Source organism: Metopolophium dirhodum, chromosome 1 (genome assembly GCF_019925205.1).
Source record: "Metopolophium dirhodum isolate CAU chromosome 1, ASM1992520v1, whole genome shotgun sequence".
Lineage (NCBI taxonomy): Eukaryota > Metazoa > Arthropoda > Insecta > Hemiptera > Aphididae > Metopolophium > Metopolophium dirhodum.
The window spans coordinates 52,882,742-52,907,081 of NC_083560.1; positions in this window are offsets into that span (position 1 = coordinate 52,882,742).

Below are 24,340 nucleotides of genomic sequence, written 5' to 3' on the forward strand. Positions count from 1 at the left end.
CTCCTCGCAAACAATAATACGCGCATAATATAATTACCGCCTCTTTGGGTGGCGTCCGGGCTCGAGTGAGACCGAAATAATAATAATATCACGTTGTCCCGTCACACACGCACACACTCACCCTACACCACGTGTAGACTCATCGCTTGGATATGGCACGTATATAATAATTAGGTACGAGCGTGAACGACACCGGTGGTGCAATAACCGGCGCATATCGCATTAAACATAGGCGTACGTGTGTATTGTGTGTAGCAGGCATCGGGCAAAGAGACTACCGTGTAATAAAGTGTAATTTAGTGTCGCACGATGGAAAGCGGCGGCGCGTTTCGAGCGCAGCGTAATATAATTTCAATTTCCTCTTTTTTTTTTTTTCGGGGCGGGCGTATCGCGTACACACACACACACACGTGCGAGCTCTCACACACGCACAAGACACAAATACATAATAATAATAATAACAATAATAATAATAACAACATATATTATACGTTTTTCAGGCGGCAGAGAGGAGGAGTCGCGGCGGCTGCGGCGTCGGCGGCGTCGGCATAATTGAAAAACATATATATTTTATAATAATCGTCGGTTTTTCGTTTGGCCGGAGAACGGTACACATAGGTCCCTATAAGCGCGCGCGTATTATAGACACGTATGTACGAAGGTATAGGTAGGTATGTATAATATGTCGGTAAGTATATAGGTAGGCATTACATAGGTATATACAGGTATACGCGGTTCATTGTCGGGGAAAAACGGCGCGCAAAACTCGCCGCCGCCGCACAATGACAATCAATAACGCACAATTGATTGGGAATCGGTGTGAAACTGTTAATAATGCTATCGGCAAACCACAAAGGATAATAATATTATATTACCGTTTTTATACTTCTGTACGCCGATGTGTGATGCGCGCGCGCGCTCGCGCTCGATGTGTATATATATATATATAATAATAATAATAATGTACGATGCTATACGCTTATATACAAAAATAATAACAATAATAGCGTGGGGTCGACTTGACAATGAACCAAAGACCGCCGCGGTCGCCTCGTACCGACCACGAAAAACTACGTAGTTTGTTTTTTTTTATTTATTTTTTGAGGTAACTATAATTTAATGTGCCATTATCATAAACATCGTGGACGTACGACATTATAACGCGTTTTCGGTAGTAGCGGTTACCTATGGTCCTATGCGCTTATTACGACGGTCTCAGCGTGAAACGAGTTCACGCTGCCGCCGCCGGACGTTTACGAGGAAATTAAAAGTCGAGGGTGTCTGTCGGCACCGCTACGGCGCTATACGCAGTAAAGTGTGGGCCATGGAAGTTGGATGTCAAGAAATATCGGAAAACCATTAATTTTTCTCATTCTGTTCACGAGAATTATGTATAACACAGGTTTTTAACCGTTGTTTATTTAAATCAAATTCAGATTAGTTTACCTACATTAAGTACACATAAAATACAGCGTCATTGTAAATGTATGTGTCCCTACATGGCGCCAGTTGTAAAAGCGATTCATGACATCCAGGAACAGTTTGCACGGGAATAGATGCCAATATTATATTTTGTAGACCAAGTAAAAATATAAAGGTTAAATTATTAATACTCTTGGTTAGTTATTCTTTGTTTATAATAATATAATCTAATCAAATTCTGACAGGTATATACGTTGCGGGTGCATACATGCTTAATAGTACAATATAATGTATCTACATATAAAAGTATAAAACCAACGGAAGTTGTCAACGTATATACCTGATCTATATATTATTATTATAAATTATGATGCGAATAAAATGTTATTTTCACGAGTCTTTTTAGTGAAGTGGTTCATCTTCCAAGTTATTTACCAATTACCATGAAATACCTAAAATATAAGGGTATAATTAGACCAAAAAAGTTTTGCACTAGGATTACGACTACAGGAGAGTGAAGACAGAGAAAGGTGACGAGAATAGTTGAAGCGGTGAAGGCCCTAAATGGGCTATGAAAGCTAGAAGAAGAAGACAATAAGGGACATTAAGGGTATAATTTATCTATTAATTTATTACTATAAAATATATATTTACATAATATACATATACGTTTCTGCAGCAGTGGTGAATTTTTGTTTTATTTGGAATGGTGGGGGGGGGGTGTTGATATTTGTGTACGTTGATTATTATCAAATTAAATATGTTTTGGTATGTCAACCATACCCCCTCAACACTGTAGTTCCATAACCATAGCTGTAAGTCACCTTGAAATTCGCTATTTTAACTTTAGTTATTAATGTCGGTATATAAATAACAAATAATGAGTGTCAAAATTTACCAATTTCCCGATGAGTGTTAAATGTTAATACATATTATATGGAATGTCTCCCCCGTGGATTTATTAATTTAAAATTGGTGGCTGTTACGAGTACCTTTATAAACGTAATTCAAATCCCTTTATACCCTAGCTTCATTTAATGGTTATTATAAAATATTTGCAGCTCGCACCTTTTTATGTATTATCATTCCAACAATCACGTAAATAACTCAACTTAAATAATGAATTGTTATAAAGGCGGTGGTGGAGTCATATTTTAGTAAAATTTAATAATAATTATTAATTGTCCCGTTTAGTCCGATACCAAGGTTTAAACAAGTCAATACGACAGTGTAGTTATATTATAATTTATAATAATTATAGTTTTATGAAAATTGATAAACAAAAAAATAATTTGAATATTCATTGATTAATAATTTATTAGTCAATTAAATGATTACGATGATCAGGTAAATAAATTTAATCTTATTTTTTATACAGTTTGAACTTTAAATAGGTCTTTTGAATCATGTCACATTTGTTTAGTTGCTGTTGGTTTATTTTTCATTAATTATATTTATTGATTTATTATAACACTTTTCAAAACTGTAATGTTATTATTATTATTATGTATTTTACTGTATTGTACTATAATATTATTATGTGTTTGATTGAAAACTGAGATAATAATAATTAGCATTTACCGTTTACAATAACAAATAAGATGACTTCAAATAAAAGTTAAAAAAATGTATATAATATATTTGTGTATATATACGCGTTTGTGAATAATATAACATTGAACCATAGGCGTAGAATGGGGGAGTGTTAGGGGGATTTAGCCCCCTTGGAATTTTGGTTAACCCCCTCGTAAATTTTCTTTTACTTACATTTTTAGAAGATATTATGTCGCGTACCAGAAACATTATAGGCAAAAGCCGACTCATATAAGTATTTAGTTCATCACGCCTATATGCATTGAACGTGTTGTATATAATGTGATACTGTATTATGATAAGGACATTGATAATAAGTATTATGATAACAGTCACATTATTCTGTTATGTTATGAGCACCACAAAATCATGTAACGTTATGCTCAATTATGTTTTAATAAAGAATAAAGTATAAAATTGTGTATGGTGATCTTAATACGCTAAGACCAACAAAGGATAAAGACAGAACAGAACACTTCTCGCTTTTCAGTGGCCACAGTTGCCCCTATATACACGGGTTTTCCAATTCAGGCACGGCTTCGTGTGGAGTCCGCGTCGTTGTGATGTTGCGATATTATTGTTGCTCGCATAATATATTCTGAAAATATATTATCAACATGGTTATCGTAATTGGATGGCTCTCGTTTGGGATATTTCATTCACGGGCCATCATACGCATCTTACTATCATTAAAAGTGTAGCTTTACGATAGTATTGTGCGTGCGCAGAACGACGGCGGGGAGGATGACACAATAATGATTATACCAAAAATATGAAGGATATGACGGTGGCGATGACGATGAAGTAGACGAGGGCAGGGGGCGACTGCACGAGGAACACGATTTGCCTACCGGACAACACTCGGGTGCATTATGATTGCTGTTCGATGACAAACGACGTGTCGGCCGACGTTAGCTGAACAGTAAATCACCGGCACTCGGCGGCGATTCACTCGGACCCGCGTGAGTTGCCCGTGAAATGTACTCCTTCGTACACGCTGTGTCCGGTATTTTTATTTTTGTTCATCATTATGTACGTCTTGTCATATATATATATATATATTATAATATATTATAATATGCGTATGGTTTTTTTTTTACCTTCTATACGCGCGGTCACCCGGTCTCGATTTTGCTGCAGCGATATTCCTGTTGTTTTTCGCTATTTATTTCGTTATTATTATTGTTCGTTATACCTATATTTGAATAATACATATTATTTTGAATAATTACCCGAACGCACGGAAACGTGCGATACCACAACGCTGTGTTATAATAATAATATTATTATATAGGTTCGACTTGCTAGCTGGTCCTATATAAGATTTTTTTCAGTTGTTTACGTGTTTTACGCGAAATCGACGCGGCCCGTAAACTACATAACAATATATAATATATTATACATACATAAAACTATTATATATATATATTTATATATCGTGTGATGATATTAATATGTTTTGCTAGTGAACATCAGACATTATGCAAATGTGAATACGAATAATAAAAAAATATGAATATTATATACTATAATATTATATATGCGCGTGAAAAATGAGTATAATATTTTAAAATTACGTGGCAATGAAAATATCCAATTTTGCTGGCCGAGGAATGTGTGCTTGTTTTTGGGACATTATCCGCGGTTTGTGATAGAAGCGAAACGTCCCTATAATACGCCATGGACAAAACCTATAAACTAGTATGCCATAGTTATAATTACCTATATTTAAAATCCAAATTCTTACGAGCTCGTACGGTTATTGTAGAAAACCTTCGAGTATTTTCGACGTATATTTTGTATAATATATTAATTTATTCGAAATATTTATTAAAGGTGTCATATTATTTTTAAAGTGACGATTTTTGGCGATGATGCAAATAGATATTTTTCCGTATAGGTCAACAGCTTTAATATGAATACACTGATTTCATAGTTCGTTTTATCATGACACAACCACATACTATATAATATTATTATTATGTTTATGTAGTAGAGCCTCTTTGTTTTTCATGTCTACTATAACGACTAATATTTTATAAAAAAAAAAACACCATTCAGTTAATTGTATAAAAGTTGGCTCCTTTTTAATGGTTAAATAGTTATATTACATAATAGAAAAGAACTGATAAAAAGACATTGCAAATCTCAGTTTACCAGTGACATAGCATATTATACATACAACAATTATTTTTTAACCGGCCACACAAGTAAAAATATAAACATAAAAATTGTGATTCGTCTTGTGTCCGTGTACAATAATTATATAGTAATAACGTTAGTTGGCTGAATATACTTCGGTAGCTTGGATGAAAGTATTTCAATTGGTTTCAAATGTTTCAATTATAATAAACAATAGATACACAACACGAATTACGATGAAATGCGTATAGGTATGCCTCAGCTATAATATTCGTTGCATTTATTGCACATAATTATTGTTATATTGTACTGTGCATTGGTGCAGCGTGAGTCACAATAAATGCCTTACAGGATTACCATTGCCAATGGGCTTGTCTCTTCTGATAAAATCGTGCGCCTGACACTTTTATAGTTGAATATTAAACAAACTAAATTACGAATGATTAAAAGACCCATTGCATTTCGCAATTCGAGGAAAATATATTTTAATTTTGCTAATAATAATAATAATAATATGATTGCGTTCACGTGGGGGTAATACACGGTGATTTATTTATGTACGAGAGTTCAGAGTTCTGATGTTTTTATGATCGTTTAGTTTATTAGCTTGACATTGACATGACTACACGAGAATAAAAAAAAAAACCACTCTACGGCTAATACCGAGTATTATTAAGACATAAAACTCGGTATCTTTGAATCTTCGCATAACAAACGGCGGAGGTAGGTTTGTACGTCCTAGTTAGTATATGTTGTATCTGTATATTATGTATATATTTATATGTATAAATAGTACACTGTATAAATATAATATTATTGTGTACAATATGTAGTAAAATATTATGCGAATTATCAATTTTTAATAGCTTGGATATGTTATGTCTTTGGATTTTTCCGAGTAATTTCAACGAGAGGTGTTTGCTCAACGCGAAACCAGACTACAGCCGAGTTTAAGAATATTTATAGTCATGTCAAATTGCTGATCTAAATACAATAATAATAAGTGTTTCGTGAATAAAGCAGATATACCTAATATTAAATGGTGTGCGCTAATGCAGTACCTACCCAATGTTATATACCTCTGTCATTAAACTTGCTTTTAAGACAGTTAATTAATATTTTAATACTTACGTCCTACGTTATTGAGCTCAAATATACGCGAGGAAAGATGTACTGATAAAAGTTTCAGGACAATTACCGTGGGGAAAAAAGTAATTGAAAACTTTAAGAGCTTTTAGTCTTGCGTTGATTTCCAACTGTATAAGCTGACCAACATATTTAAGTTATTTTACCCCGTCTTTAGAAAAAATGTGAAGGTAAATTACTGCAATAAAAATGCACAAAAAAATAAAAAAATAAATTTAAATACACCGATTCGCATTAACATGCATTAGTGTCACATTATGTAACTAAATAAATTAAATAATATAAACGTAATTTTTATGCTCATATTATTGTATCTGCCTTCGTGTATAGCGTTTAATGATTGCAATTTAAATAATCTATTAACGTTGTTCATATCGGATGTTGATAATTTAAATTACGAAATCGGTTGTTGGTTTTATATTTATATTGACATCGAATGAGTTGCGAATCGACTATTATTTCACTCCCAAATGATTTAAACGTAATAGCTGGTGTTAAGCTTATAAAATATGAACGAAAAATCCGTACTGGAAAACGAAGTCTGGATAGTGTGATTGGCATGGGGTGGTATCGAAAAAATTCTCGTAAAAAAATTATTTCTTAATGTCAAAATGTTTTTGAGCTAATTAAATTTTTAAATGTATGTCAACGGTCATCAGACATTATATTTTGTTGTGACCGTGTATGGTCTTCATTCAGGAGCAAAATCAATCTGTGTTAGCTTTTCAGTAACCTAATAATATTATACGTAGTAATTATTAGAAATAATATTACCTACCAAATTCTATACCATTATGTGTTGTTCTATGAGATATATTTGATCGTACTTCAAAAAGGTTCAAGACGCGTAAAGAAACAATTAGAAAAAAAAACAATAATGATCGCCAAATAATAATAATGAGCCCCGTCTGCTCGTATAGGTCCAGTGGACACCATTTATTATAGCATTATAAATACTCGCATATTTGTAATCCCTGTGCTCGTATTAGACATTATCTTTTATTTATATAATTTATTTACCTCCGACGCCGAATAACAAAACTCGTTTACCGCGATAAGTGTAGTCTGCGTGCGTGCAAGCCGCGGTATTCGCTATAAAAATTCGGTAAAAAAAAAAAAAATTAAAAAATAGGTATAATATAAAATATTATAAAAAAAATCGTTTTTTGCCTCGTTATGTCGGCAGAAATTTGATAAATGTTTTATTCGCGTCGATCTAAACGAAATTTAATCACTGTGGTCGGGCACATAATAATAAATAAATATATAAGGGCACCCCGCAGTCCGTCGCCGCCAATATGAATCACGAAGTCGGCGGCGGCGACTGTGTAAGTGATGTAACCGCCGTGTATCAGTAGTCGTGTATGTGTACAAATAAGAATTACGAAACTAATAAATAAATTCAACCCCGATTCACGTGGAAGGGTACAAAGAATAATACAAAAATAAAAAAAAAACCTACAAAAACGCGGTATGTTGTTTAATGACACCCGGCACGATGGTTAATTTAATATCTATCGGATAGTCCGCTGTTCAGTGCCGGACACGTCAGAATCATAAATCCTAACCGAGTATAATAAAATCAACAATTATTATTTTCACCTGTGTAACCTGAACCACCGCAGTCGATGTGCCCTTTTCTCTTCCCGTTCGCGCGCGTTGGTACTCATATAACATAATATAATATACCTGTATGGCTGTATAACATTAATATTTATTATTACTGATATTGTATGTATAATACATAGAGGTGTTGGTACATATATCTCTATATTATATAAAAAAAAGTTTTGTTTTTTTTTTCATGTTCCACATAATATAAAACAGTGAAACCTCGATAAGTCGAAATTCAAGGGAAATTAAATTCTTTCGACTTGTTTTTGACTTACTGAGGTTAAGTTAGGTTAGATCTGGAAAGCGAACGGCATTTATTTCGACCAATTGAGGTCCCACTGTAATTGCCGCGGCAAACAAAAAAAAATTAGGCGGGTAAATGGATGTCGCTCTGCTGTACAGTAGGTTACGAGTGGGTCACTGTAATGGATGGTATTAAATTTGAATTCAATGAAAAACGATTCTGTGCGGAGGCGGTTTGTCAGTGTGGACATTTCATATAATGTGTATACCTATTGTTATTACTTATTATTAATACGGTAGCTGGTAAGTTGAATTAATATTATAAAATTACAACAAAATAAATAAAGTTATTCTTGGTTATTTAATATGTAATTTTGTCAAAATTTGAACATGAAATAACTATTAAAAAGACTGTGTTTTTATATTTTTTGGTTACAGAATAATCTACTTATGTGGAACCTTGTTTTAAACTTTCAATCCTTAGCCATAAAAGTTGAACATTTTATATATATTTATAAGTGCAAAATAAATTTAAATTTTTAATTTAAAAATTCTGTCAACATTTTAACTTTAAATGCTTATAAATAATAATTGTGCATCGAATCCTTCATACCTAATAAACAGATTTTTTTTACAGTTCTTCCAACAATTTAAGAATATAAAATTACACAATATGCACAAGTTTTTTTTATAGTTGTTTTAACTTGAAATCATGAACACTTGTAAGTTATTTTCTATTTAAAAATGTAGAACATTTTCAATTCTTTTAACTAATGCTTGAAAATATAATAAATTCAAAGTACAATAAGTATAAGTACATATTATATGTTTTTGTATACCATAAAAAAAAAACATCTCAAATATACCTAGTTACCTAGTTACACATGTAACTAAGTTTTAGTTTTAGACAGTTCAAATTTTGATTGATTTATAAAATAGTATTTATAGGGTCTTAAAACTTATTGCTTCACCGTATGCATATTATAATATCATTTATAAAACATAATACAATTTAAAAAATTGATATAAAATGTTCTACAAAATTATATTAACAACATTCAACGGTAGTACCTATTATTATATGAAATTACCGCATGATGATTGTAATATAAATAAATTATTATTATTACAATTTAAAAAGTTAATAGTGGCCGCCCGATGGACTTGCAAAATTTCAAAAATGGGATTACAAATACTTACTAATCTTTAGTTTTCATTTGATACCGATTTCGAATTTCTGGGTCTAAACGGATGGACTACGTGATGTTTTAATTATAATAAAAACTAGAAATAGACTAGAAATAGAGAAATAATTTGCAAAATAATGGCATAGATTTTAAAAAAAAATCCAGTACTTAGGTAGGCTAGTTTCACGAATTTAAAAAAATGTCAAACTTCTTTATTAGGTATTATAGGTACCTACTACTATACTAGGTAATATAAAATATATAAATAGGTATATTGAAAAATAGGATGTAAATTATGTAAAGTTTACCCTGTCAGTCTAACAGTAGGTTAGATCGAAACTAAAAAATTTGCCAATATTTTGTAAAATAATTTTTGCGTGGACCCACCTTATGTTTTCCACCCAAAAAATGGTTGTTGCTTGTAATATTTTAATAACTGTTTTGAAAATTAAAAAAAACCAATTTGAAATTTTTCGTATTTTCGAATTGATTAGGCTAAGTCCGGGGGGGGGGGGGGGGGGCACAAACATGACGCCGGCTGACGCACACCATTTACGCTGACAATCGTTTATTGTAGAAATCAAATTTAACACATCCATTACACTATAACAATGTCCTACTCAATTACTCAATAACGAGGTACGCATTTAACACCTATATAGTTACAATACAGCGATTTCCCCGGTTTTTCCATTAAAACTATCAAAGAAAATAGTTTTTTGTGCTTGACACATTAATACACATTGTTATACATATTACTAAACACGATGAACATAATTATTAATTATTATTATTATTTAATTATACGCATCATTAGAAGTTTTTAAGCCTTCCTTCAGTATTTCGTCCCAGACACTCGTATTTATTTTAAATTTAAATCGTTGTACAGCAATAATTATTATTCCTTGTCTTTGTTAGATTAAATCGTTCAACAGCATTAATTATTATGCAGTTTTTAGATTTAGGCTTTACGTAGGATATATTAAATATTATTAACTGGTTGGTGACCACGAATCATTTAAAAATTAAGTAGGTAGTCACTTGTCTGGTAGAGTATATATAATAATAACATATTTTATGTTACACATACCATAATAATATTATTAGGTTTATAGAACGACTATTTTAATTTATTTATTTTGGCGTATAAATTAATTAATTGTCGGTCTTGTAGAATAATAATCCACTGCTTTATAAACTATAATGTAATATATATTCATGATAATTTTTCTTAAAAATGCATAAGATCTGAGTCTGGACATTATCTATTATAATATATTATACATTATACGATTCGGCTTCCTATTGATTTGTGCTTATACGTTATTATCTCCCTTGATCTTTTAAACCAACATACTTTTTCATTAATAATATACCTTTTTTTATACATAATATGTACCTGTACACGCAAGATACATTATTCAAATGATTATATTCCCAAAATACCAAAATACTTCAGATACATTTTAAAAACGTTTCAGTGACGATAATGTTTTAAAATATTTCAGATTTTATTGAACTAGAAAAAATGTTAATGTAATAAGTATAATTGTGAAATAAATTATTATAACCTGTTTATTTTAATAGTATGAAATATTTCAAATTTGAAACTTTCATCCTTTTTGAAATATTTTAATAAAATATTGAAAAATATATTATTTAATTTTGTGTTTTTTGGTACTATGTTTTATAAAATCATCACTAGATGGTAAGACTGATTTCATACCTGATTAGTTATTATCAATATTTAATTTCCGATCACGATGTAGAGAATATATATATATAAGATAGATAATTAATTTAATTATTAAAATATAATTTATGCAATGTACGATCTAACTATGTAAGCAATATTTCTATAACATTTTCCACTTAAAATTTAACTAAGTAGAGGTGGTTATTGCACTTTATACTATAGTTTTAAATTAAAATTTGATTTTTATTTTTCATTAAAAATAAATATTTCAAAAAAATAAATTTCACGACATTTTAGAACCCCATAACCTAAACGTAAAAATTCAACGTTAAGTAATATTAAATAGGTATAATAATGTATTAATATAATATGAATATCTAATATAAATATCAATAAAAACAACATAATATTTTAACGAGTTACAGACAACATACAAAGTAAAATATGTTTACTTCAAGTTCACTACTTATCTATAATTTGATTTGCAATAAATCGATTTTTAAATGATAAATATTTGCGTACAGTGTACCTATTGTATTTACATAATACATCATTTTTCATAATTCAGTGGATTCCGCTTGATGTGGACACGTTGGGATTAAATACTCGTTTTCCCACATTAAGCGATTGGCGATGTAAAGTGACAGTTAGTTAGTATACATTGGGATTGAGATCATTTTTCCCGTGTTGCTCGGATAACCCCATATTAACCGGAGCCCACATTAGGCGAAATCCACTGTATTATGGTTTAGGTATAGATATAATATTATATAGTCATAATTATATAATACGACGTTATATATATAGATACCTGCCTATAGTTCGATCAGTCGGCGCACACAGCTCGTCATGAAGAATTCGCGCCGAGAGAGACTGTAATAGTACCTACATATTATTGCAGCGTGGTAATAATATAATGTAAAGTCTCGTAAAATTATAAACGCATCTTATATGCAATTTTATATTGCCGGCGGTTTGTTTTTTACAATCGTTTTTCATTCGATACAAATTGTTACACGAAAGATAACACGGTTTTCAATTATGCCATTAACTACAGAGTACCTATATAATATATTATGTATATGTAGGTACTTTTGCGGGTACGACGCGCGTGTGTTATAATAATGCGATGCGCCTAATGTTATTCGGAAAATGTATGTATGTAAATTCGCGAAGAATTAATGTCCGTTACTTGTTGGCTGTTACAGCTGTTACTGCCAGTTGTACGTGTACCTGTTGTACATAAAGGCATTTTCGTGTAACGCTTCTCGAGGACAAAAAATAAAATAAAAAAATAAAACAAAGCGAATCATACGATTTATATTATTATTATACCCACCTGTGGTCCGTGATTTTTCTCGTATTGCCGACGACGCCGCACGCGTTGCGATGTAATGTGTGAAACACGGCTGTAAATGACTTTCGGTCGTATGCGCGTTTTTTAATCGGACAAACATCGAACCGGTGTGGTCCGCCGGTGTACGTAATATTACTATTGTATATAATATCTATATATATTATATTGTATACACATTTTTATATAATATATAGACTGATATATGGGCACACCGCGAGCACTCACGCGTTTCTATGTATATTTTTATACGCGAGCATCCAGCGAGTAGTTAATGAGATATAATATACATGAATGTATGTGTATGTATATGTATAAACAAAATTAATAACACTCTCTCGGCCAGTGGAGACGCGGACGAGGAGGTGTATCGTTTATCCCGCGTCGCGGTCGGCTTGTGCGAGAAGAACGAGTGGAAGAAGAAAAAAGTTCGGTTGAATTTTTTTATTTTTATTCTTTCGAACGGTTTCGTATTATACACATATTATTATTATATAGATAGGTATACCTATAATACGTGTTGGCGCTGTTACAAACGTAAAAATAAATGCAACACCGTTTTAATTAAACGTTAATGCGCGCGCCGGCCAAAGCTATAATATAGGTATACATAATATTATGTATATAAATATTATACACATACACTTATAGCTTTGTGTATTATCACTTTAAGGTGACGTGAGTAACGCCTTACTAAATCATAATAACAGTCGTAGGTACACAGTTGCGTCGCTGTACTTACATAGGTACTACATAATGTACCTATATAACGTTTTGAAGAAAAAAACAATCGACCTTACCTCTATTGGTTATTAATAATTAGTTTCGACTCTGGGCAACGGTCAATTACTGCGTTACGGAGGTAGGTACGCACTACGCCGCCGCACGTATCTATATAATAATATAATGTTGGTGTGATCGTTGTTATTAAAAACAAATACACTACAGACCGATTGTATTATTGTCATGTGTTTGTCCCTCATTCGCGCGAGATCGACGATGGTCCAGTGCACTAATAATATAGGTCACGGAATCAGCAGGTCTTACATTTATGCAGACGTGTACAACAGCAGTGTGTTAAAAATGATAATCTATAATATAAATTATGTGAAAACCGTCGTTGGGAGTACGATAATGATCTTTTACGATATATAGGTATTACCTTTTTATTGCGTATACAATATACGTCTTGTTGGTGAAACTAGTGTCATAGGTGGCTTAGCCCTTAGGTGTAGAATGGGGGAGGGTATAAGAGGGCTATATCCCCCTGGAATTTTGTTTAGCCCCCATCCCGTACATTTTTTTTAGTTACATTTTGGAATTTATGTTCTGTATCAGATTTGTTTCCCCTATATACATAAATCACGCTATGGCTTAGCCTAACAGACTACAGACATATAAGTTTATAAGCGCTCTCCAACGTTTTTTTTGTCTAGTCGAGTTTATGCCTAAATTGTTCTAAAGTAAATCAAAATTAGTACACCCGAAATAAAATATTTTTTGCAGTAGGTATACAGTATATAATAATATATTAGGTATAATATTTATCCAGAGACCTACCTATAAACCTATAATAGAAAATAGTAATGTAAACTTAATTATAAATATACAAGGGCTTGCATTTGAAAAAAAAATTCTGTTTTATGTTATTTACAACTAAAACGTTAGACAATTTTTGCGTTTATCGTTATTTAGAATTAAAACGTTATTCAACTTTTGCGTTTATCGTTATTTAAAACTGTGTTAATACCTATTTAATTTAAAAATAATAACTAAAGCGGGTAGGTAATGGCCCGGATACGGAGTATAATATAATCAATTCTTAGATTGTTTGCATGAAATAAATGTTTCTACGAAATCAATAGACCTTTTAAATAAATATATTTTAAAATATTTCGTTTTGAGTTATTTTTCGTTCAATGATATTCTATAAATTACGTTTTGCGTTATGTTTTGTTTAATGATATAATATAATATATTTTTTTAATCGTTATGTTTTTGATTTGTGGTATTTAATTATTTTTGATTATCGCTTTCCGTTGTAATAACGTTTACAAATTGCAATCGTTTTAATATAATATGTCAAATATAACGTTATTATAACGTTTGCAAGCCCTGAAATATACTAATTACGCATTAGTTTTGTCACCCGCGGATTTCAATCATAATAATAATACTATATTAGTCAGTTTAATAAGAATAGTTCAACTAAACAAATAATTATTTCGCCATTTCGGGCTGAAGGAAAATAAACTTTGGATCTACAATAATCGCGGTAATATATACTAATTATTATTAAATCAAACAATTTAAGGTGTAGGTACTATTATATTAAACAGCTGTATCAAACACGAAACTAAAATATAGTTATAAACTATAATGTCGTCGAGGAGATGAAAAAAAAATGCACTGCACAGGATCTCAAGAGTTGGTCCGGACGAACTGCAGAGAAAAAATTGCGTTGGCTAATTTATACATGTACCAATGCATATATACGCATATAATGCTCATTTGTTTTAGCCGAGACTCAATAAATTTCAGCATAATTTAAATATTCCGTAACTTTCCATGGCGCCGGTCGTTATATCCAATTATTTGAATATCGCGTTTTAATATGTACGGAAACGGCAGTGGTTCATTTTCGTATAGGTACGAACTATAAAGGCGAATCGTGTCGTCACGATTATAATGAAATGCAAATACGTACCACAGCTGGGTAAAAAAAAAAATCCGAAGAAGTTTGAAAATAATAAAGCTAAACATCATGTTAGTCACTACCTAGTTATAAACGTATAGTCTTAAATTTAAACCCACATACTTTGGTAATTATAATATATGTAGGTACTCATACATATTACATATCACATAGCAATACTATACATGGGTGTTTTAAACAAATGTATAATAATATGTTTAACTTATTAGATGTGACAGTTTTTTAAAATAATTTCCTAAGTACCTACTTAATATTATTATTATACTTATTGATGATGCACCCAAAATCCATATTGTTATGTTCCATACATAGCTATAATACCAACAGTAAAATTCTTTGAGTACAATTAGTAAATAATTATTTTATTTTAGGCACACTTAAAATCGTTCACATAGTACTGTACTAGAATAAAATTGCGCATTTTTGCCATAAAATTAAATTTCATTAAAAACTTTCCAGGCTATATTTTATGTTTATCATTTTCAGCCCTGCCCATAGTTGGTGGCTTATTATAAATCTTAGGTCTAGTCTTTTGCAGGTAACAAAAGCTCATTTCAGACTTGACAAGCAAATAAAAGTACACACGTATAGTACTTATCTATGTGGTTGTCTGAAAGTAAACTTAAAATTTTGTTAAAATTTACAGTTTGGTTGTAATTACTATCAGAAATACCGGTTTTAGATTCTCGCCTAACCGTTGTTAATAACATGACCTAGCATCGCCGCAAGTATCACGACATTAGTTCTAATAATGATTCGTCTACATATAGTGTATAGTTTACCTACTGCCTTATATATATTTATAATATCTGACTAACTAATTGCCTCAAAGTTAATTATAAATTTGGTTTGAATACAAATGTAAGTAATACGCGATAACAGGGGAATTGTTTTTCTTTCACGAGAAAATTACCTCAAAAACAATATTTTACCTGTATATAAAATATATACACTGCAAGATTATTAGCTAAAATTGTGGATTGCATAAAAAATTAGTTAATAACCTAAAAAAAATCCTTAAAATATCCCATAAAAAAATAAATAATTTTTTTTACCCTTCTACACAATGTAATAATAATCGTTTTGTACATTCCGTTATATTAAACTGTTTCAGTCCGACTGAGGGTGTGCCCGATTACAATTAAAAATGTGCTATGAAAACCCATCTAAAAATCCATTTATGGTGAGAAAATTTCCGACGTTTGTGGTTTTGAATGAAAGAAACTGCAAAATCAGCATCTATAAAACCAGAAAATTGTCAAACCAAACTACACAAAGTACACAAAGGTACCTTATAGCCTATAGGTACTGTCCAATAGACAGTAACTTCTCAACGACGGTTAAAATCTGGTTTTGTTATAGCTGCCGGTCTGTTTTTTCATGAGGCGCTCTGTACAAAGTGATCATATATATTAATATTTATAAGCGAACGTTAAAATATAAGAAATTCTAGTAGGTAAACCAGGTGAACATCAATAACAATAATAATGATAGCGGTTAAGATTTTAATTTTGGCACATTTTCGTGTTTATTATTGAGTGCGTGTAAACGTGTGATAAACGTGCTTTTACAACTTTAAAAAGTGTTGCTGGTGATATTATCATAATTAAGTAGTGTTTACTTATACAGTGCGAACAAGTTACGTACTACCTGTATTTGTGAATTTTCCAGCTATTTGTTTTTCCATATAGCTGGAATTAACATGAAATGTTGAAATGGGTTATTACTGCATTTTTACATTTTTATTATACAGCGTATCGACGATAGTTGAAAATACATAACATATCAGCACATAGTCGTTGAATTTTAACCATGATTTTTTATTTATCAAGATAATAAATAATAAAAAGAGTATAATAACTCTTTTTTTGTACACTCAAGTTTCGCCCATGCTCGGCTCAACTTTTTTTTTTTTAAATGCATATTTTTTCTCTACCCTAGATGACAACATACTATAGAAATGGACATTATCTATCGTAATAATAATAATAATAATCGTTTATAACACGCTGTCAGCCGATTAGTACTGTATATACATGACACTTTTTTGTAGAACGGTCTATTCGTATACATCACGCGACAATATATAATAATATATAGGTAGGCGTATAATAAAGAGTTGGTCCTGGCCTATGACCTATAACCGTAAATGTGACCTAAATAATAGACACATTTAGAAAGGAGCCACGTTGATTTGTTGTAATTTTTTACAAATTCAAAAAAAATCGTCCAAATATTATAATATTATTATAGCAATGCCGCGTATAATGTACCTATACCTACAGGATAACTATAATATATAATATTATATCTATCAAATTAGAACATCTTAAAATCATTATCGCTCATAACATAAGTCGTATAAATATTTTAAAACCTAATTCGATCGCCGAATTTTCTCAGTGAATTTTTCGCGACTCTCCGCCGAACTCTGCCCTATATATATATTAAAAATAATATAATATAAAACGTGCATGGATACGGGCCGTAGTGTAAATATGATAATATCGTATTAATATTATAATATAGAGAAACTACGTGCGCTAAGACGGCGGTACCCGAAACACACGACGATATTATGATTATTAAAGCGGACCATAGCAGCGGTAGCGGCAGGCGCCAATCGGCCGCGGAGCGATGGACGAGCGGACTGCGAACGAGGTCGACCGGCGGCGGCGTGGGCCGAGAAACGGCGGCGGCGGCGCGCCGGCTATGCGCTCTTCCGTCGCTCCTCGTCGGCGGCTTGGCGGCACCACGACGCGATAATATTATAATAATAATAATAATAATATAACCCTACGCGCTCGGTACAACACACGTTCGTATAATATCTCACACACACACATATATTATGTATCTAAATAGTAAGACGGGTCAAGGTCTCGGCTGTTATATTATACTGAAATGATGAACACAATAATAATATTGTATAATAATAATATAATATATCAGTGACGTATATTTGATGTGAGGCGGTGGATAGAAAGCCGCACTCGGCAGTTAGACTATGGCGTTATCTCGCATACCTAGGGTTACGAGTATGAAATATTGAACAATTATTTGTTTAATTTTGAGCTTTCTCATATAAAAGCATCAAATCATGACTATATAGATGGTCAGACCGATTAGCGATTATCAATATTTTTTGATTTCCGATTACGACGTAGATAAGATACGTAATTATTATGCAATGTATAAAATACACGATAATAAGCAATATTTCCATATAACATTTTCCACTAAACATTTAACTAAGTAGAGATGTTTACTGCACTTCCTACTAAAGTTTTAAATTAAAATTGTATTTTACGAGAGCAGCTTATGAGTGATGAGTAATGGATGTGTTAAATTTGAAATTTGGAGAAATTCAATAAATTTATCATTGTACCTACTTAGATAAAAACATGAATTGGTATAGATAATATATCGATATAACAAGGGTGATTACGCGAGTTTTGAGACATATTTGGTATGGTTTATAGTATTAGGTAAATAAAAATTCTTATCAAATTTAAATAGTTAATGATAATTTTTTTCCGGGGCCTTTTTTTCATATGACGTGGCTTTTTTCCCGAAAAAATCAGAATTGGTGTGTCAAAGTGTCAGTCTCTATTTCTAATGATATTATTTGTAGTATCAATTTATATTAGTTAAAAATTATCTATTTTTCTTTGTAAAATCATCTTATAAATTATACAACCTTTTAAATCAAATAACACCAACGTATGTTTCGTAGAACTGTGTGAATGGATTCGTGGCATAAATATCTTAAAATTTTTATAAATATTTTAAAAGTTTCATTCTTTATAGAAAATTACAAAATAAGTAATAATGAAATTTTAAAAGTTTCTACGATTAATATTTTTGAATTATAGCCAAATAACTAATATTGTTGGAAACAAAATTAGTTATTTTTCATTGAAATATACACTTTTGTCAAAATTCAAACTTTAAATGTGTATAAGATAAAAATGATTGTGCATTTATGTTTTTGATTGTATTTAATAACTTCAATTACATTTTCATTTTAACTTTTTTGACCTAGAAAGTAGAAATAATAATTTTATTAGTATTATTCAAAGAAAATGTTTTAATGTTTATAGATTTCGCGTATCTATTATAATAATCGCTTTGCTCAGAATGTTTAATTTGTACCTTCAGTAGAATTACAACACAAACTCTCGGTGTTGATAAAAATTTAATTTATTTTTTTTTTTTATTGTTCTTAATGAACATCGGTGACAATATTTGATTTCCAGGAAGCAACATGCCAAGGGGGGTGCTACAGCACCCTAGCACCTCCCTCTGGATCTACGCCTGGTCGAGGCTGCTGAGTTTGTCTACGTATTGGAGGCATTCTGTAATAATAACAATTTAAGATCTAAATATAATATCTTATACAATTTATTATACTTGTCCTTATGTATGTATACCTAGTACCTACGTAATAAATATTATAAGATATTACACTTTGCTCTGAAATTTTTAACCACGGTTTCAAGAGTTAATTATTTTACACGTTTATTTATTGTTCAGGTTAGTACAAATGCAAAATTATAAACCTCAATAAAAAATAAACGTGCACAATAATTAACTCACGAAACCGCGATTTAAAATGTAAATGGACGAGTAATGTAAAAAATATTAAAATATATAGAGTGGCAGAGGGGCTCGATGGTAACTTTGAACAAAATGGAACGGTTCAGATATTAAAGCGGACCAACGTATATCAATATACGCGTATTTAATATACAATAAAACAGAACCACGTCCTACGTGTAACGGGGGAATGTATAAGTTCCTACACGAGACCCATAGCCAGTGTGAACAAATGATATAGACACGTAGCTTTCTACGCACGGTAAAAAAATTGGGTATATTATTATTGAACCAAGTAAGAAAATATATTATAATAATACGTAATAGTTTCTGCATATAGATGAAGATATTGGATATTATACAACATATGATATTATATTATATGATACAAACTCATATTATACAACTGTTTTGAAAAATTAAAAATTCATATTTATTCTTAACAATGTAAAAAATATATTAAGTACACTTAGGTAAATGTTTCGATTTAAGATTGAGCAATAACATAATTTTGTGATTATTTAGTAGACAATTATTTTTTTCGCCGTGTAGGAACTCATATAATATGTAATATTGTTAATCGTGTACCATCTTAGGTTATGTCTTTATTTCTTTACCCACCTCATTTGTAGGAGTTAACGCATGTAATTTGCACCTGTTAGTTGTTACTCTCGTGTAGAAACTTAATTATTCCCCAGTATAACACTGTACAATGTGTATAAACATTAGTCTGAACTTTTTGCGAATATGCAATGTATAGCTTACATATGATGTATCTTAAATAATAAATATAGTTATAGACTTAAAAAAAGAATAAATACTCGCGAAACCACAAAGGTGAAAAAAAATGGGTCAACAATTTATAGTGCCCACGACCCTGATCCAGTTGAGTGACGGTCTTTTGGATCACACATTGAATGAGACTAATCAAATATATAATACATTTTTACAATAATCAATGATTAAAATAAAAGTGGCGGATTGCTATTATCGCGTGACACCGGCTGACTTCATATATAAGCATATAACGATGGGGACTTCTTTAGGGAACACTTTTTGCGACAAATTTACACTCTAAGATATATTTTCTTTATTGTTATTAATAAAAATACTCACGGTTAGGACACATAGGACATTGGGACACAAGTTATTTTACAGAAAAGACTAGTCAAGCTTGACCCTAATGATTGAGAAGTATGATATATAATGTCTAGTTTACAATTATTAGGAATGATCGGTAGGTATATTGCAAAATTAAGTATATTTTTATAATTTACAGCTTGTTTTGTAGATACTGAACCATGATAAATGTTCGAATTCGGTTGTATATGGCTATTATAGTACCTCTCACTATAAACTTTTTACTTTTTATCTGAAATATATCTTTAAATATCTGTCTGTCACTAAGACACCTTTATATTATATGATGATTGTATAGTCAGTTCAGGCCAAAGTCCAAAAGTAATGTTAAATAATAATCGTATATAATGAACAATGCAATAGGATCCATATCACATATTATATATAATATTAATCTATATATTCAGGCGTAATTAAACTAAAGTGTAAAAATCGTTGGCAGCATAATGGTATTTTTTTTTTGTTGAAGTGATTTTGATAATTTTACTCTCTAAAGGTAACTTTTATTGTCCTATTATTATATCATCATGGTGTAGGTGTCCTATTACCACTATAACTTTTGAACCATTAACCATGTGTTTATTTTATTACAATTATAATATATTTATATCTATTGTTTAATAAGAAAAATAAAATATAACCATTTTTAGTTTGAAAATAGTCATAAAAAATTATATTTATATTTAAATTATACAAAGCTGGTTTGACGCCTATCATTGTTCTTTGTTTTATTATTTCTACAATAATTTTAAGTACTTGTTGGTTGTTATATATCCTTACGAACCTTGAAAATTCAAATTAAAGACAATATATAGAAGATTCCTAGTATAATATAAGATAAAAGTTTTTTTTTTTTAATAATGTATTTTCTTTTGTTTCTCTATAAATCCGTTTTGTGCATTTTTATTTACATTTAAGAAAATGTGTCTAATGAATAAAATAAATTATAGTATGCCGAAAAATATAATATTGTATGGAGTTTATATTATTATTATGTTAGTTTTATATTATACCTAATCGCTTATGTTTTCCGGTAAATTGTTTTAAAAAATTAGCGACTATCACAATAATTATTGTCCGCGTATCAATAGAAGATATTATAATATGTCTTTAGAGTTTAAAGTCGTAACTTATACAAAATATACATATGAAACCAATTATTAGGAATGAATACGAATCGTGATAATAGGTACTATAGATAATAATAATAATAATAATTTGATATACCGAAAATTTAACAGTAATGTTTATGTACACATTATTCATTCTACGATAACACAATGGAACATATTTGTCTGTCAGCCAGAAGTTCATCTCACAAATCACGGCCAAGACGTTTTAAGTACGCTTTAATGCGATATGTCAAATTTGACTTTTGAGTATAGTGCAGCAGACAGTCATTTCGTTTAGTAATAATTGAATATGTGCTATAAAATTATGTAAGATTTTCATGTGTCATAATCACTCAAATCCAACGAACGCAAAACTTTCAATACTTAAATAATAATATTATTTGCAGGTGAACTGCAGTTCACCTCACTGCAACCCTGTCATTTGAATACGGCGAATAACACGAAATCGTTTAAGTCACGTGGCGTGGTTATTATAAGTGCACTATAATATAATATACTAAAATAATAAAATGCATGGTAAATAGAGCACGTATTATATTATTTTGAAGTATATTATGCCGTAGCCACTCCGTGAAATCTATCTTTTCACGATATATATTACACTTTGTGAAATACGAAAAATATTTCACGAAATGGTCACTCCGATTTGACATCGTGTAATTTTTTTCACAAGGAGGTCATTTACTTTGTGAAATAAAACACTTGCGACACAATAATGATCATACTATATTTTTCCTCTTCTTAAATATGATGTATTTAGATTTAATAGTTGAATATTGAGTAATAATACACTGTGCAACTTGACTGATCTTCAAATAAATGCAATATTTAACTGAATACGACGTATAAAATCACGTATAGTTTTAACTATTAAATATGTCATAAATAAATAATAGTCGAGTAAACGTCTTATAGGTGACTATAATAAGTAATAACTAATAATAATATTGTAATTATTATTATAATTATTTTACTTTACAGAATGAATGACCGTTTCGGGAAAATATTATACTATATGTCAAATCGGAGTGACTATTTCATAACGAAAATAAATTGGTACACACGCATCTGCTGTATTGTGTTGAAGTTTTAATTCAATTCGTTTAATATTACATCTAATCAGCAACTCACAATTTAAATTTTAATCAACACCAAAATATAAGTTTTCGTACCTTGGAAGTTCGGTTATTTGGGTTGAAGACATAGCACCTGAGAAACAATTTAAAAACCAAATCTAGATTGAGTATCTTAATACAGTAGATCAAGTGGATTCTAAGAAGTGTCAGATCGTCAAATCGAATGCTGCCCACGTCCAAATACCAAACATATCTCGGGTAATAATTTCTCATTCACTTCAGTCTATAAAGCATTCGAGATCTTGTTTAAACATATTTGATGTTTTGTATTCAATTTATTTACATTCTGTCAAGCTGAGTAAAATATATCAACAGATGCAACGTATATATTATTATATTGTATAAGACAGTTGGCCGGTTTTACAGTCAATTCAAATGCTATTATTACTATTCATCACGTTTGAAAATACAAATGCAACATTATAATGGTATAGGTACATAAGGTCACACGTTAGTATAATATCTCGATATACTAGATGACGTAATGACGTCTATTATTTATTTTGAAATATTAAAATGCTATGCTAGTCAAAAAACGAACTGTCTACGAAACTTTTACGGTCGAAATTTATCGGAATTTTCCAAAATAAAAAAGTGATTTCTAAATCTGTTCCAAGAAACTCTTTTCACACAGATTTTCAACCGATTACGCATGCCATCGATGAAACTGTTTAAGAGTATACACACTACAACTATAAAAACCAAATGACTCGACAAATTATTTCATTCGTTTTGATTCCACACACCCATAAATTGTTCGGGACAACCGTTTTGTCCTCGGGATAAACTCGTAGCTTAGAAACCACATTTATACGATATATAGAAGACAACATTTTGCTAGAGCTTTTATTTTAATATCATATTAATAAACGACAAGTTTTTATGGTTTTAAACTGGGTTATTTTTATATTTTTGTTACCTACTTAAATATATTTTTGTATTAACCACTACAATAATATAAAAACTCTACGATTAAAAAATATTTATTCTTCTATAATATAATATATATACATTTGATTTCTTATAACTACGATTGTAGTAAACTGAATGGCTTTCATATTTGCACAAAACAGTTTTTTTTTTAACATCGTACAATTTACACAACAACCAACAATTATTATGGTACTGATACGGTACCACTTATATAAGTTATTTTGAATTAGTATTCAATTTAAAATTTCAATTTTTCTCAAAACGTTATTAAAATTGCATACACCAA